This window comes from Cornus florida, unplaced genomic scaffold (assembly GCF_030987335.1).
Source record: "Cornus florida cultivar Cherokee Brave unplaced genomic scaffold, ASM3098733v1 CherokeeBrave_3.0.0_Hap2_Chr09, whole genome shotgun sequence".
Lineage (NCBI taxonomy): Eukaryota > Viridiplantae > Streptophyta > Magnoliopsida > Cornales > Cornaceae > Cornus > Cornus florida.
Genome location: NW_026775579.1, coordinates 78,202,824 through 78,216,644, shown reverse-complemented (window position 1 = coordinate 78,216,644; position 13,821 = coordinate 78,202,824).

The following is a 13,821-nucleotide window of genomic DNA, read 5'->3' as shown; positions in this document are numbered from 1 at the left end:
ATTATAAATGTTTGCTTTTTGACCCCTTTTTTTCTTCTTGTCCATTATCACAAGACCAATTGCAACCTTTATTTTGTGGAGCCAAAAAAAAAAAGTCATTTACCTTTGCCCAAAAAAAAAAAATTAAAAAAAAAAAAAAACTCTTTTAGTAAATAACATACTAATCTAAGATAAAAATTACCCAATTATATTTCCAAGGAAGTAAGAACCAGCACAAAGCTACTACAAATAAGACATCAGAAGCATAAATAAGAATTAAAATGCTTCTGATGTCCATTTCTTCCTGTTAGATTTAAAGTAGTTTTGCTGACATGAGAATCGGATTGGGCAAATGACTAGGACTTGGTCGAAGGAGGATTGACTGCCTCTGATGATTCTGAAGGGTGAATATCAGAAAAAAGATCTGCAGAGTATGTTAATGAAGGAATAGGAAATGCATTTTCAAAAACATTAAATTTGGACAATATATAGAACATCTTGTGTTCCTAGAAGACTACATGACGAGAGACAATAAGTCGTTTAGCGATTAGATCATCACACCGATACCCTATCTGTCTAATTCCGTACCCAAGAAAGTAACAAAGTCAAGCACATGGTTGTAATTTTGTGCGTTTGTGGGGTTGGAGAAGAGCAAAAAAGGCACACCCAAAAAACTCTAAGACGATTGTACTCAGGTGGTTTGCCAAATAAACGCTTACATGGTGTTTGGTTGTGCAAGAGAGGTGGTGACACATGATTGATAGTGTATACAGTAGTAAGAGTTGTTTCCCCCCAAGGCCCCAAAAAGAGTCACTTCCCCCCAATAAGAGTTGTTTCCCCCTAAGCAGAAAATGTGAGTGAGAAAACTGTGTCTCGAATATGTCGAAGTTTGCGCTTAACTCTACCACTTTGTTGTGATGTGCTGGGACAAGATGAGTGAGAAATAGTGTCATAATGTTTGAGAATTTGAAAAAAATGCATTTTGTTGATATTCCATAGCATTGTTATAATGATTTTTTTTTTTTTTTTATATTTTTAGAAAATTGAGTTAAAATCATTTTTGCAAAATCAAAATATATATTAAGTAACTCAGAACGGTTTTTCATCAAAAATATCCATGTGAACCGTGATAAATCATCAACAAATATCACAAAATACCGTGATCCACCTATTATAGACATCGAAGGTCCCCAAACATCATAATGAATAAGGTCAAAAGGAGTAGAAGCACGTGATTCACTTGTACTAAAAGGTGATGCGGGTTGTTTGCCTAGCTGACATGAAATACATTCAAAATTCTTAGTTTTAACTTGACCTAACTAGCCTTTAGAGACTAAAGTTTTGACACGAGGCAAGGAAACATGACCTAAGCAGGAGTGTCATAATTCAAGAAAAAAAGAATTGACCTGTGTAAATATAGCGAAAATGGTGGGAGTAGGCAGATGAAGAGATGAGAGTTCGAACAATCGACCAAGCTTACACCTGGTCCCAAACATCGGTGCCACATCAGTTATGTTAGGGTGAAAACAGTTTTCTCCACCAAATCTGTATAAAACATAAAGTTTATATGTTTAAATATATGTTTGCATGCTTTGTATGATTTTGTAATTTGATGCATGAATTGTTGTTATAACTTGATCTCTACATGCCTAATTGCTGTAATTGAATTATTAAATTATTTTGTATAATTATTAAATTATTTTGTATAATTATTAAGACAAACTCTAGAAGTACCCTTGAGATACCTGGGAATCCACTTCACTGTTACCCAATGTTCTTTTTCTAGGGTTGGAAAGAAATCTACTCATAACTCCAATAGTATGTGCTATGTATGGCCTTATACACACTGTTAACCAAGAATTGACTCTAGGGGGGGTGAATAGAGTTAATGGCCAATTTTCGCAAATTATAGAAATACAATTTCTAATCAACAATATAACCAATTATGCAATAATCAACATATGAAATCAAGATATGAAAGTAAACAATTTATTGCACAATTGTAAAAGAGATAAGAGAAGAGAAATTGCAAACTATAACACGACGATTTTTGCGAGGATCGGAAACTCCTACTCCTCGGCTTAAGATCCCTCTTGAGACTTCCCAATCCACTATAGTTTCTCCTTACGGGTAGAGAGCAAACTTTTACATGAAACAACACCTTGCTAAGAGACAACTTTTTTTAGTCTTCATTTGGGTCACACCAACCCTTACAAATTGAAGCTAACTTGCTTCTTCTTCCTTAGGCCACACACGCCCTTACAAGTGAACATCAAATTTGTTGCATACAAATATATCTCTCAAAGATTGATATGCAAATCAAAGCTCACAACTAGAGTATATATGAATATAAATGAAGCTCAATACGCTATGAAAAATATGAATGAGAGAAGATGATTTAAATGAAGAACAAAAACTCTTATAAACTCAATAAGATCTCTCAAGTGAAGAATATAGCAAAAGCTCTTTGAGGATTAGAACTAGAGCAAAAGCCCTTTGAATCCTTAGTTGAATCTCTCAAGATTAATAAAAAAATGAAATGAGAGAGAAGATGAGAACAAAAGCTCTCTTTGCAATGTAATGTCTCTCAAATGGTATGTATATTATACTTAGACATTCCCTTGGTATTTATAGAGGTTTTAGAGGCTAAAAGATGATGCAAGAAGTAGACAATTTTGAATTTTAAATTAAATAGCCGTTGGACTCAAATCATAGGAGCAGAGCCTGCTTTGTCCTGAAGGGAGCAAGCTCCCTTAGCTCTGAGAGCCGGCTCTCCATGGCATGGAGCCGGCTCCCTACCTCTGAGAGCCTGCTCCCTAACTTGGGAGCCTGCTCTCTACTTGGGAGTTGGTATTTTTTGTGAGAATAGGCTACTGGAATGATAAAGAGCCGGCTCTTTCTTTCATGGAGGTGGCTCCAATGCTGGACAGACATCAAATCGACATAACTCAATCCATTTAACTCCAAATGAGGTGAAATTTGAGTCTAAAGTTATTGCCTTGAAGTCAGCTTTCTAATGCCACCAGCCTTACTCAAAAAATCTAACCACATAAATGGTTATGGCTGTTTTAGTGAAACCTGGTCAGAAATTTCGCAGACCAAAAACATGAATTTTGTGATGGTCATATCTCAGTCAATTCAAATCCAATTCAGGTAAAATTTGAGTCAAAACTCAAGGTCTCGAAGTCAGATTTCTAATGCAACTGGCCTTACTTGAAAACTCCAGCTACAAAAATAGTTATAACTATTTTAGTACAGGCTGGTTTGAAACTTTTATGGGCTGAAAATTACTTCTTATGAGATAGCCATCTTTCTAACACCTAGGACTTTGATGTTTGGATCAATTTAGTTCAAGTCCAGTTTCTAAGAGTCTAGGGACATATACGGATGATAAATTTCAAGTGTATTGTGTCCTAGAGTCATTTACCAATTCATGTTAATAAAGGCTTTAAAGATGAAAGATTAAGTTCAATGCCTTACTTTTACTTTCTAGAGACCAAAATAAATCTTATGATTAATATGCATGGTCCTATCATTTCTAGCTTAAGTTGTGAGTTCTTTCAAAGCTTATACAAGCTTGAACTAACTCTTTCTTAGCAAAGACTTCTTATGTCAATATATATAAATAAAGTGCATAGTCTATTGCTAATGGATATAGGAGGATATGAATGATGTATGATATGCATGGTCCTATAGAGATGAGCTTCAAATGTATTCATAAAGACTTTGACATTTAATCCTAAACACTCACCATCTTATCTACCCCTTTCTTTATGTTTTGTCCATGATCTTTAGGCTTTGAAGTATTCTTGCTTTCTTCATTTCTTTGAGTTACTTTCTTACTCATTTTTGTCCAAGCTATCTTTGGATGGACATTGCATTTTGTTCCTCGCAACTTCAACTCTTATTTGTATACATTTCTTTCATTAATGTAATCTTGAATAATGGAATACTTGGAATGATCTTTGGTACTTCATTAAGGTCATTCTTTGAATGTGAATAATCTATATAACACTCAATGTAAACATTAGTCCTTAAACACCATTAATGATTTGTTATCATCAAAACAACTAGATTGTCCTTGGATGAAATCCTTAAGGTCAACAATCTCCCTCTTTTTGATGATGACAAAACATTTATGTGTTCATAAGCAAATGGAATAGCATTTGAAAAATGCTCCCCCTGTCAAAATGCATTCATTGAATATAATGTCATAAAATAGCATGCTAGTACATTTTACATTTATTTTCAACATTTACATGTATTTAAGATCATTTTAAAGCTCTAATAGATTTCTATAAAATCTCCCCCTGTCAACAAGCTTCCATTAAAAGATATATATCATTCATTTGACATGTAAAGACAATGAGATAATGATATATATAACATAAAGCATTTGAATCACATCACACATATTTCTCCCCCTTTGTCATCTCAAAAAGGTGGGAGGCCTAGACAACTTCATTTAGCATAGGTTATTTAGCATAGTGAAGTATTTATAATCAAGCAATGGCAGTATAGTATTAATGACTACAATGTGCTTTGGAATGAAATATATAAGCAATTATATCATAAGATACCAATTTCATTGATAGTATAAGTTCAATAGATCATTAAGGTTCATGACATATACAAAAGTATACATAAAACAGAAACCAAAGATAAAACTTAAACTCAATTATGCAAAAGTATACAAAAGTATACATAATAAAGTGTAACAAAAAAAAATAAAAAAATGAAGCATGGACTAGAATAAACCAAAAGGCAAAAACCTTGTATAAGCAAATCTAAGAATTTAAATGTGTTTCAATCCTAATATATGTTTCCCATTTGATATCTTCAATAATAAGGAAAAATTTTCAAAGTTATGAAAGCTCATAAGAACGGAATATAATGACCAAAAAGTCATTATATTATTTAATGGATACACCTAATTTTAAAAGCAATGATATATAAGTTAAGCCATTTATACCAAAAGATATTATTGAATAATCAAATTCACATGTGGCATGTAAAGTATAAAACATATGCATGTAGTGTCATTACTTAAGTTTTATGCAATGAATTTCCAATTATACAAAAGCATATTCTTTTGAATATATATGATTAGAGATAATTAGCTACATGATTTTTTATGTGGATGAGCTCAATATTTCTCTTATACATATTTTTCAAGGGGTGAGTTCAAAATCTCATGAAGTTCTAAATTGCAAAAGCAATGATATATAGATTGAGACCTTGATACCAAATTATCTTCTTTAAGAGATGTGGTGAGAAAATGGCTACATGATTCTTTATGTGGATAAGCTTACTACCTCTTTAGACACATTCTTTAAAAAGTGATGTAGAAACATAACATGAAGTTTTAAAGTGCTAAAAATGGATATATCAAAGTAGAATACTACTTGTAATATCACATTAGTCATCTAAGCTAGAAAAAAGTGTTCTTTGAATGACATATTCTTAAGACTAAAGTGTCAAATAAATATAAAAAATTTAATTTTTATGACACTTAAGAAGTTTTGATCCTTAGAAGAAATCGAGTGTACTTATCATGCTAATTTAAATTTATTTTGCATGCAAGAGGTAAACTTCTTGGCACAAAACATGAATGTTGATTCAAAGATAATATAATTCTTACAAGTTCAATGTGATACCCCTGAATTTCCGAATGCGGGTTGGCCAGGCCCACGCCCGAATGCCCGAGGATATCAAAACGAACAAATGGCAATAATCGAACACAGAATACAAATATTTATTTTGCATGCAAGGGGTAAACTTCTTGGCACAAAACATGAATGTTGATTCAAAGATAATATAATTCTTACAAGTTCAATGTGATACCCCTGGATTTCCGAATGCGGGTTGGCCAGGCCCACGCCCAAACGCCCGAGGATATCAAAACGAACAAATGGCAATAATCGAACACATAATACAAATTTGATAAAGATAAAAAAATAAAATTGCTGAAAGAAACTAAAATGATAATCCATTAACAAAATCCTCAGAATAAACTCTTATAAATAAATTCTTCTGATACAAATAATCCTCCAACTTGTACAACTCGGGAATCCATACTCTGTGGACCCTTGGAAAAACAAAATTAAACAAATGACAGACATAACTGTCTACATCAGAAAACTGAAACATAAAGAAAACTTCTAAGTAAAAATCCGGAAGAGTGAAGTAGACGATCCCTGCTCAGCATGAACAATCCCTACTCCTGATAAATACCTAAAAAATAATGGTGGGTCAGGCTCATGAACAAGTTCTACTCTAACTACAATCCAAGCAGAGACCCGATACGCAGATACATCCTAGATAACTTAACAATAGCTAAATAGTCCATATATGTAGATATATCCACACTAAGGGACTGTCACTGGACTACAGGCCAGTCTCAACCTGACTAGTAGGTATCATGCAAAACGCACCTGGAGTAGGCATGTGACACCCCTTGGATCCGAGACACGGGTTGATCAGGCCCAGGTCTGAACCCGAGAGAATGCCAAACAATTATAGTATTTTAACGACCACGGAATACAATATCGAAATAAGGAATAAATAAATAATGGCTGAAAAGAATTCTAATTAAAAATCCTCCAAAATGATATTTATTAAAATCCAATACTCCAAAATAACTTTATAAAGTTAACAACTCAGGAATCCCTCAAATGGACCCCTAATAATAAAAATCCCAAACTGAAAGGAAATAATTGTAATCCAAATCCAAAGCTAAATAAGAAAGTAGTCCTATGTAGTCAGAGGAATGAATGTCTGTATCTGCTTTGCACGATCACACTCTAACCCTGGAACTGACGAGCACCTAAAAAATAAGAGAGTGGGTCAGGCCCACATGTAAGTCCTATTCTACTACAATCCATATAGAAACCCGATACGCAGATACATCCTAGATAGACTCAATAATATCTAGAGTAGTCCATATATGTATAAGTACACACTATAGGACGCTCACTAGTCCAATAGGTCTGTCTTAGCCTGAATAGAGATACCATGCAAATCGCACGTAATGTGGTCATATGTATCTAGACCTACCAGGGAACAACACCTATGTCCAGTTATCCATCCTAGGTGATATACGCATCCTAACCATGGTCTTAAGATTCAAGCTCATACCATGGCACCATATCATAAATATATAAAGTCGTATCCTCCTAATACAAAATATCATCCATCTGTTATAGTGGTCTGATATAAGTAAAACAATCCATCCAAAAACCAAAAAGGTCATTCAATTCTTTATTGATATGACTCATATATGAGTAGGACTGAACCTTTATGGTAAATCCACACCTTAATCCAGAATAGGTAGGTTATAGTGTTTGAACTAATCACTACCTAGTATGCCACCGTCCCATACCGGTGCACACCATCCTCCATCTAATATAGTTGACAAATCAGTAATAAATACTCATCAACCATACTCCAAAATAAGCATAAATACAGTCCATTATATTCATGACCAAATTATGCATCCAATTTAAGATTTAGAAATCCTATTCCAGTCCTTTAAATTGACGGAGTAAGACTATGCATTTAACTTTGCCAAACAGTCCATAGATTGATGTAGTTTATATAAATTACAACATCAAGTGATCCAATTTAAGCATAAATATTTTAGATGATCAACTATGCTCATTAAAGTGCTATAACATGATTAACAGTATTAAATCATGTAAATACGAATTGCTAAAAATTTCAGTAAGCAATTTAAACTAATTATCCATCCTCCCACATGCAAGCTTCCTGTTTAATCCAATGTTATTTCATGCTTCAACATAATTATAATAACATGCTTTCCAGTGGTATTTACATGTCTGTAAAAGGTATATGGTTCATTCAACAACAACTGAAACCATTTAAAACCAACACTTCTTGATCAAAACAGACCTAGAACACGAAAAACTAAAGAAAAGAGGAGGGAGCCGCCTCCAAAATGATGGAGCCGGCTCTCCCCTTGGTGGAGCCGGCTCCACCCTTGTGGGAGCTGGCTCTACCCCTTGTAGAGCCAGCTCCACCCAAGCTGGCTCCCTCCTTTGGTGAGCCCGCTCTCCTCCTCTGAGAGCCGTAATCCAACTCCGGTTGTCTTCTTCGCCTCCGGCTACATGCAAAATCCCTCTGTATTGTTTTTGTACATTCCTAGGGTTCAATCTATGATCCCAACTTAATTCTAAACATGCATCAAAACTCACTGACACAAGAGAAAAACAAGTATAACATCTATACTAACAGATTTGTAAAGCGAGAACAACTTTCAAGCACAACACAGTTTTATGCAACGATTTAAATTTAATTCAAACATGCTTTAATGATCAATATTAAATTTAATTTAAGTCCTGGAGCCTACCTAAGCATGCATAGAACACAGGTTAAAGGGAAAGAGTAGAACAGAGACTTGCCTTTAGGTTTCCGTTCAAAACCTTAAACCTCCGTCTCTGTAATTTTCCGTCAACATCCTAGACTGCCGTTCAACCTTCTACTGCTATGATTCAATCCATGAGCAGACTTCCTTCCTTCCTCTTTAGTCCGACCTTTAGCCAAAACCCTAACTATTTCCCTCTTGGTTCCTCTCTGCCTCTCCCAACCTTATTCTGTTTTCTCTCAATATACTAAGTACGTGAATAGGGTTTTCTCTAACCCTAGCAGACGTGTTGCTCTTTATATGTATAGGCTTGAATAAAACCCCAATCCCTGGATGTTTAGAGACAGAACCCTAATGTAAAATAAACCCTAGTCGGCCCATTCGTGTAAACTAAAAGAAATTAAACCCTAATACCAATCTTATGAGGAGATAGAAAAATAATAAAAATGAATTTAATTTAATTAAATAGTTTAAATCTAAACTTACACTGTCACGTAAACACATTAAACCATTTACAACAATTAATGAAACATCCCCTTAAGCACACATTAACGGACAATTAACATAATTAAATAATTAAACAAAACAATTTAGACAAATATACACATAAATCAATTAAATAATTAACAAATAAAATAAATAAGCAAATAATCAAATCAAATGCCATATAATCAATTAAACAAACAAAATTAACAAATAAACAAATAAAAATGCAATAAAAGAAAAATTAAAATGCCGCAACTATCCTTTTAAAATTAGGGGTATTATATTCTTCCCCCTTAACAAAAGGAATTCCGATCTCGGAATTCGCTCTTACCTTCTTCCAATATTTCGGAAAATTGCGAGCGAATGACATCCTCCCGTTCCCAAGTAGACTCAGCCTTATTGTGATGACTCCACTGAACACGCACCAAAGGGATAACCTTATTATGAAGGATTTGATCCCAACGGTCGATGATACGACACGGTGGCTCCAAATAAGTTACATCCGGTTGCAACTCAATCTCCCCAACATCGATTTGCTGATATCGATCCTCATCTCGTAGAAATTTCTGCAATATGGAAACATGAAACACGTTGTGTACGCGATCCAAATTATCCAGAAGTGCCAACCGATAAGCGACAGCTCCAACTCGATCCGTAATCATGAATGGACCGACAAACCGTGGTGACAACTTCCATTTCTTCCCAAAGCGCATTACTCCCTTCATTGGCAACACTTTGAGTAGAACTTGATCCCCAACCTGAAACTCCAAAGCACGAGTGTGACGATCGGCATAACTCTTCTACCGACTCTAAACAGTGCGCATACGATCCCTAATAAAAGCAATCTTCTCAGAATTATCCTTAATGAACTCAGGACCCAAGAATCTGCTCTCGCCAACCTCCATCCAACAAACAGACAATCGACACGGTCGGTCGTACAATGCCTCAAATGGTGCCATACTAATAGTCTTCTGGAAACTATTGTTATATGCAAACTCCACAAGTGGCAAATAATCCTCCCAATGGCCCTTGAAGTCAAGGATGCATGAATGAAGCATATCTTCCATGATCTGATTAACCCTCTTAGTCTGGCCATCAGTCTGAGGATGATAAGCAGTGCTAAGATGTAACTCTATTCCCAAAGCCTACTGAAAACTCTTCCAAAATCTTGACACAAAGCTTGAATCCCTGTCCGATATAATAGACGACGGAATGCCATGTAACTTCACAATCTCTGTAATGTAAAGTCTCGCCAACTACTCCAAAGTGAAATCAGTACGAATAGGCAAAAAATGAGCTAATTTTGTCAATCTGTCTACGATGACCCAAATGGAATTGTGATCCTTGAAGGAATTTGGCAAACCTTCCATAAAATCCATAGAAATGCTCTCCCATTTCCACTCCAGTATCGGCAGTGGTTGTAGAGCTCCTGGCGGCCGCTGATGATCAATCTTGACCATCTGACAAGTACTACACTGAGAGACAATTAAAGCAATATCCCTTTTCATACCTGCCCACCAAAACTGCCGCTTCATATCCTGATACATCTTGTCTCCTCCTGGATGAACAGAAAACTCAAAATGATGAGTCTCAGTCATCACATCCTTCCTCAAATCATCAACAGAAGGTACTACTAAACATCCTTTGTACCTCAAACCTCCATTAGTTCCAACATAGTAAAATGGAACCTCCCCGGACGCTATCTCTGCAATCTTGTCAATGCACTGTTGATTTATGAGTTGTGCTTCCAACACCTTGTGAATGATAGAAGGTGTAAATACCATGCAAGCCATGAAAGCATCCGACAACTCATCCACCATCCTCAAAGCATTCCACTTAGTAGTGAATAGCGCAGAAAGACTACCAACAGGTCGGCGACTGAGTGCATCCGCCACCACATTCGCTTTCCCTGGATGGTACTGTATAGAAAAATGATAGTCTTTCACAAACTCTAACCATCTGCGCTGTCTCATATTCAGCTCCCGCTAAGTGAACAAGTACTGCAGACTCTTGTGATCGCTAAATAATTTGAAGGACTCACCCAACAGATAATGCCTCCAAATACGTAAAGCAAAGACCACCATTGCCAACTCCAAATCATGTGTTGGATAATTAAGCTCATGAGGCTTAAGCTTCCAAGATCTATACGAAATCAGTCACTTCTCCTACATCAAAACACATCTCAGACCCTGCAAAGAAGCATCTATGTAAACAAGATACTTAATCCTACTCTATGGGGTAGATAAAACTGGTGCAGAAGTCAATTTAGTCTTTAGCTCATCAAAAGCTCTCTGATAGTGCTGATACCACACGAACCATACACCCTTCTTAGTCAGATGAGTGAGTGGTCCCGCTATCTTCGAGAACCCCTAGATGAACCTACGATAATATTCTGCCAATCCGAGGAAACTCCGAATTTTGGTAGGTGAAGTAGGCTGTCCCCACTCAACCACCGCTGAAACCTTGGCTGGATCCACCACTATTCCCCTTTCTAACACCACATGACCCAGAAACTTCACCTCCCGCTGCCAAAATTCACATTTCTCGAACTTGGCATATAACTGGTGTTCACGAAGCGTCTGCAAGACTATCCGAAGATGTCTAGCATGATCGTCCTTTGACTTTGAATAAATCAAAATGTCATCTATAAAAAAAAATTACAAATTAATCTTAGTAAGCCCCGAAGACTCTGTTCATTAAATCCATAAAGACCGCTGGTGCATTAGTCAACCCGAACGGCATCACACGAAACTTATAAGATCCATATCTAGTGAGAAACGCTGTCCTCGGAACATCCTGCTCCCTAACCTGAAGTTGATGATATCCAGAATGCAGATCAATTTTAGAGAAGTACGTAGCTCCCTTTAATTGATCAAAAAGATCATCACTCCTGGGCAAAGGGTACTTATTACGAATAGTAACCTTGTTCAACTCCCTGTAATCTATACACAGGCGAAGTGAACCATCCTTCTTCTTTACAAACAAAACCAGTGCTCCCTAAGGTGACGTACTTCTACGAATAAAACCCTAGCTGAGTATTTGCTGAATCTGATCCCTCAACTCTCCCATCTCCACTGGTGCCATCCTGTACGGTGCCTTAACAATAGGCGTAGTGCCTGAAGCTAAGTCGATCTCGCGACTTGGCGGCAACCTTGGAATCTCTTGAAATACATCCGGGAAATCCTGTACAATTGGTATGCTATCCAAAGATACAATAACCTCCTCCTCCACTTCCTCTTCCACATGGAATAAATAAGTGATATTAACTCTGTTAGAACGCAGCATAGCGACTATGTAAATATCCTGACCAGGTATGGTGAACACAATAGACCTATCCAAAACAAATAACTTGAGTATGGTAGTGATAACCAACCCATCCCAAGTATTACGTCATAAGTGTGCATGTCCAGGACCAAAAGATTTGCTAGAAATCTGAGTCTACCAATATCTAGTGTCACAGGCCCATCACTCTCATGAAAAATGGCAGTATTGCCAAACGGTGTAAAAATAAAATATCCTGAGGTCTATTGCATATGTGTGTCACCAACCAATCCATGAAAATCCCATGTTTCTGAATACCCCATAGAGCAAAACACATAAGGTAAAACAAAAATGCTCTAAAATCTTCCAATTTTTAGATTATCGTTCTATCCTGGGAATTCCTCCTTCTAAACCAAACCTACCATATTGATTTACACAAGTTCTTTTATAAACTCCCTGGTAATCATCCTGTCTTAACACCTTGTACTTACAAGCAAATATTTGTTTGCCCGTTCAAACGCAATCACTCCACTGTAATAATCATCTATCATCGCAACATACACATCCTAATATAGTATAATAAAACCACATGTGTATATATCACAAAAATGCTATCACGAAACACAATGAAGATAGCCAAAATCGCTAGTTCACTTTATTAAGAACTTTTCCAAACCATAAACGGTCAAACGAATAATCGAAAATTATTCTTTAACATAATCTTAGTGTACGTGATTAAATCCGTATTACACTTTTACTAATACCTCCTCTACTACTAGTAATTAAAAGTACTCTTAAAAGAGCAGTCATCCTTGAACTTCGGTGCCTTCCATCTTGGATGCTCCAGTATCTCCTCCATCCTGATCTTCTTCAGGGTCTTCCTCTCCACTTGGCTCAGCTTCGAGCACCACCGAAGTTGTGTTGGGTCCACAGTATGGTGGCCAATCCCGAACACCAGAAACCTTCCTTGGATTATACTCTGAGACAACACTAATTGGAACCAAGTCTACCTTTTTGGTTTGTCTTCGCAGAGGAATTGTCAGAGTAGTCTTTTTCTTCCTGGGGTCCTTCCTTGCTTTCATCACGGACCACATCTTTTCCTAGTGCTAAACATTTTGAAATTACAGAATAAGATTGAGATTAGTACCTTCTAAACGAACTGTAAAGGAATTCAGTGAATCCTAAACTTAAGCTCTAAACAAGAGAAAACGCTACGCGGAAGTCTTAATACGAAATACCCAAGAGACACTTGAACCTGGAGTGCTCTGATACCAACTATGACACCCTTTGGATCCGAGACACGGGTTGATCAGGCCCAGGCCCGAACCCGAGGGAATGTTAAACAATTATAGTATTTTAACGAACATGGAATACAATATCAAAATAAGGAATAAATAAATAATGGCTGAAAAGAATTCTAATTAAAAATCCTCCAAAATGATATTTATTAAAATCCAATACTCCAAAATAACTTCATAAAGTTGACAACTTGGAAATCCCTCAAATGGACCCTAATAATAAAAATCCCAAACTGAAAGGAAATAACTGTAATCCAAATCCAAAGCTAAATAAAAAAGTTGTCCTGCGTAGTCGGAGGAATGAATGTCTGTATCTGCTCTGCACGATCACGCTCTAACCCTGGAACTGACGAGCACCTGAAAAATAAGAGAGTGGGTCAGGCCCACATGCAAGTCCTATTCTACTACGATCCA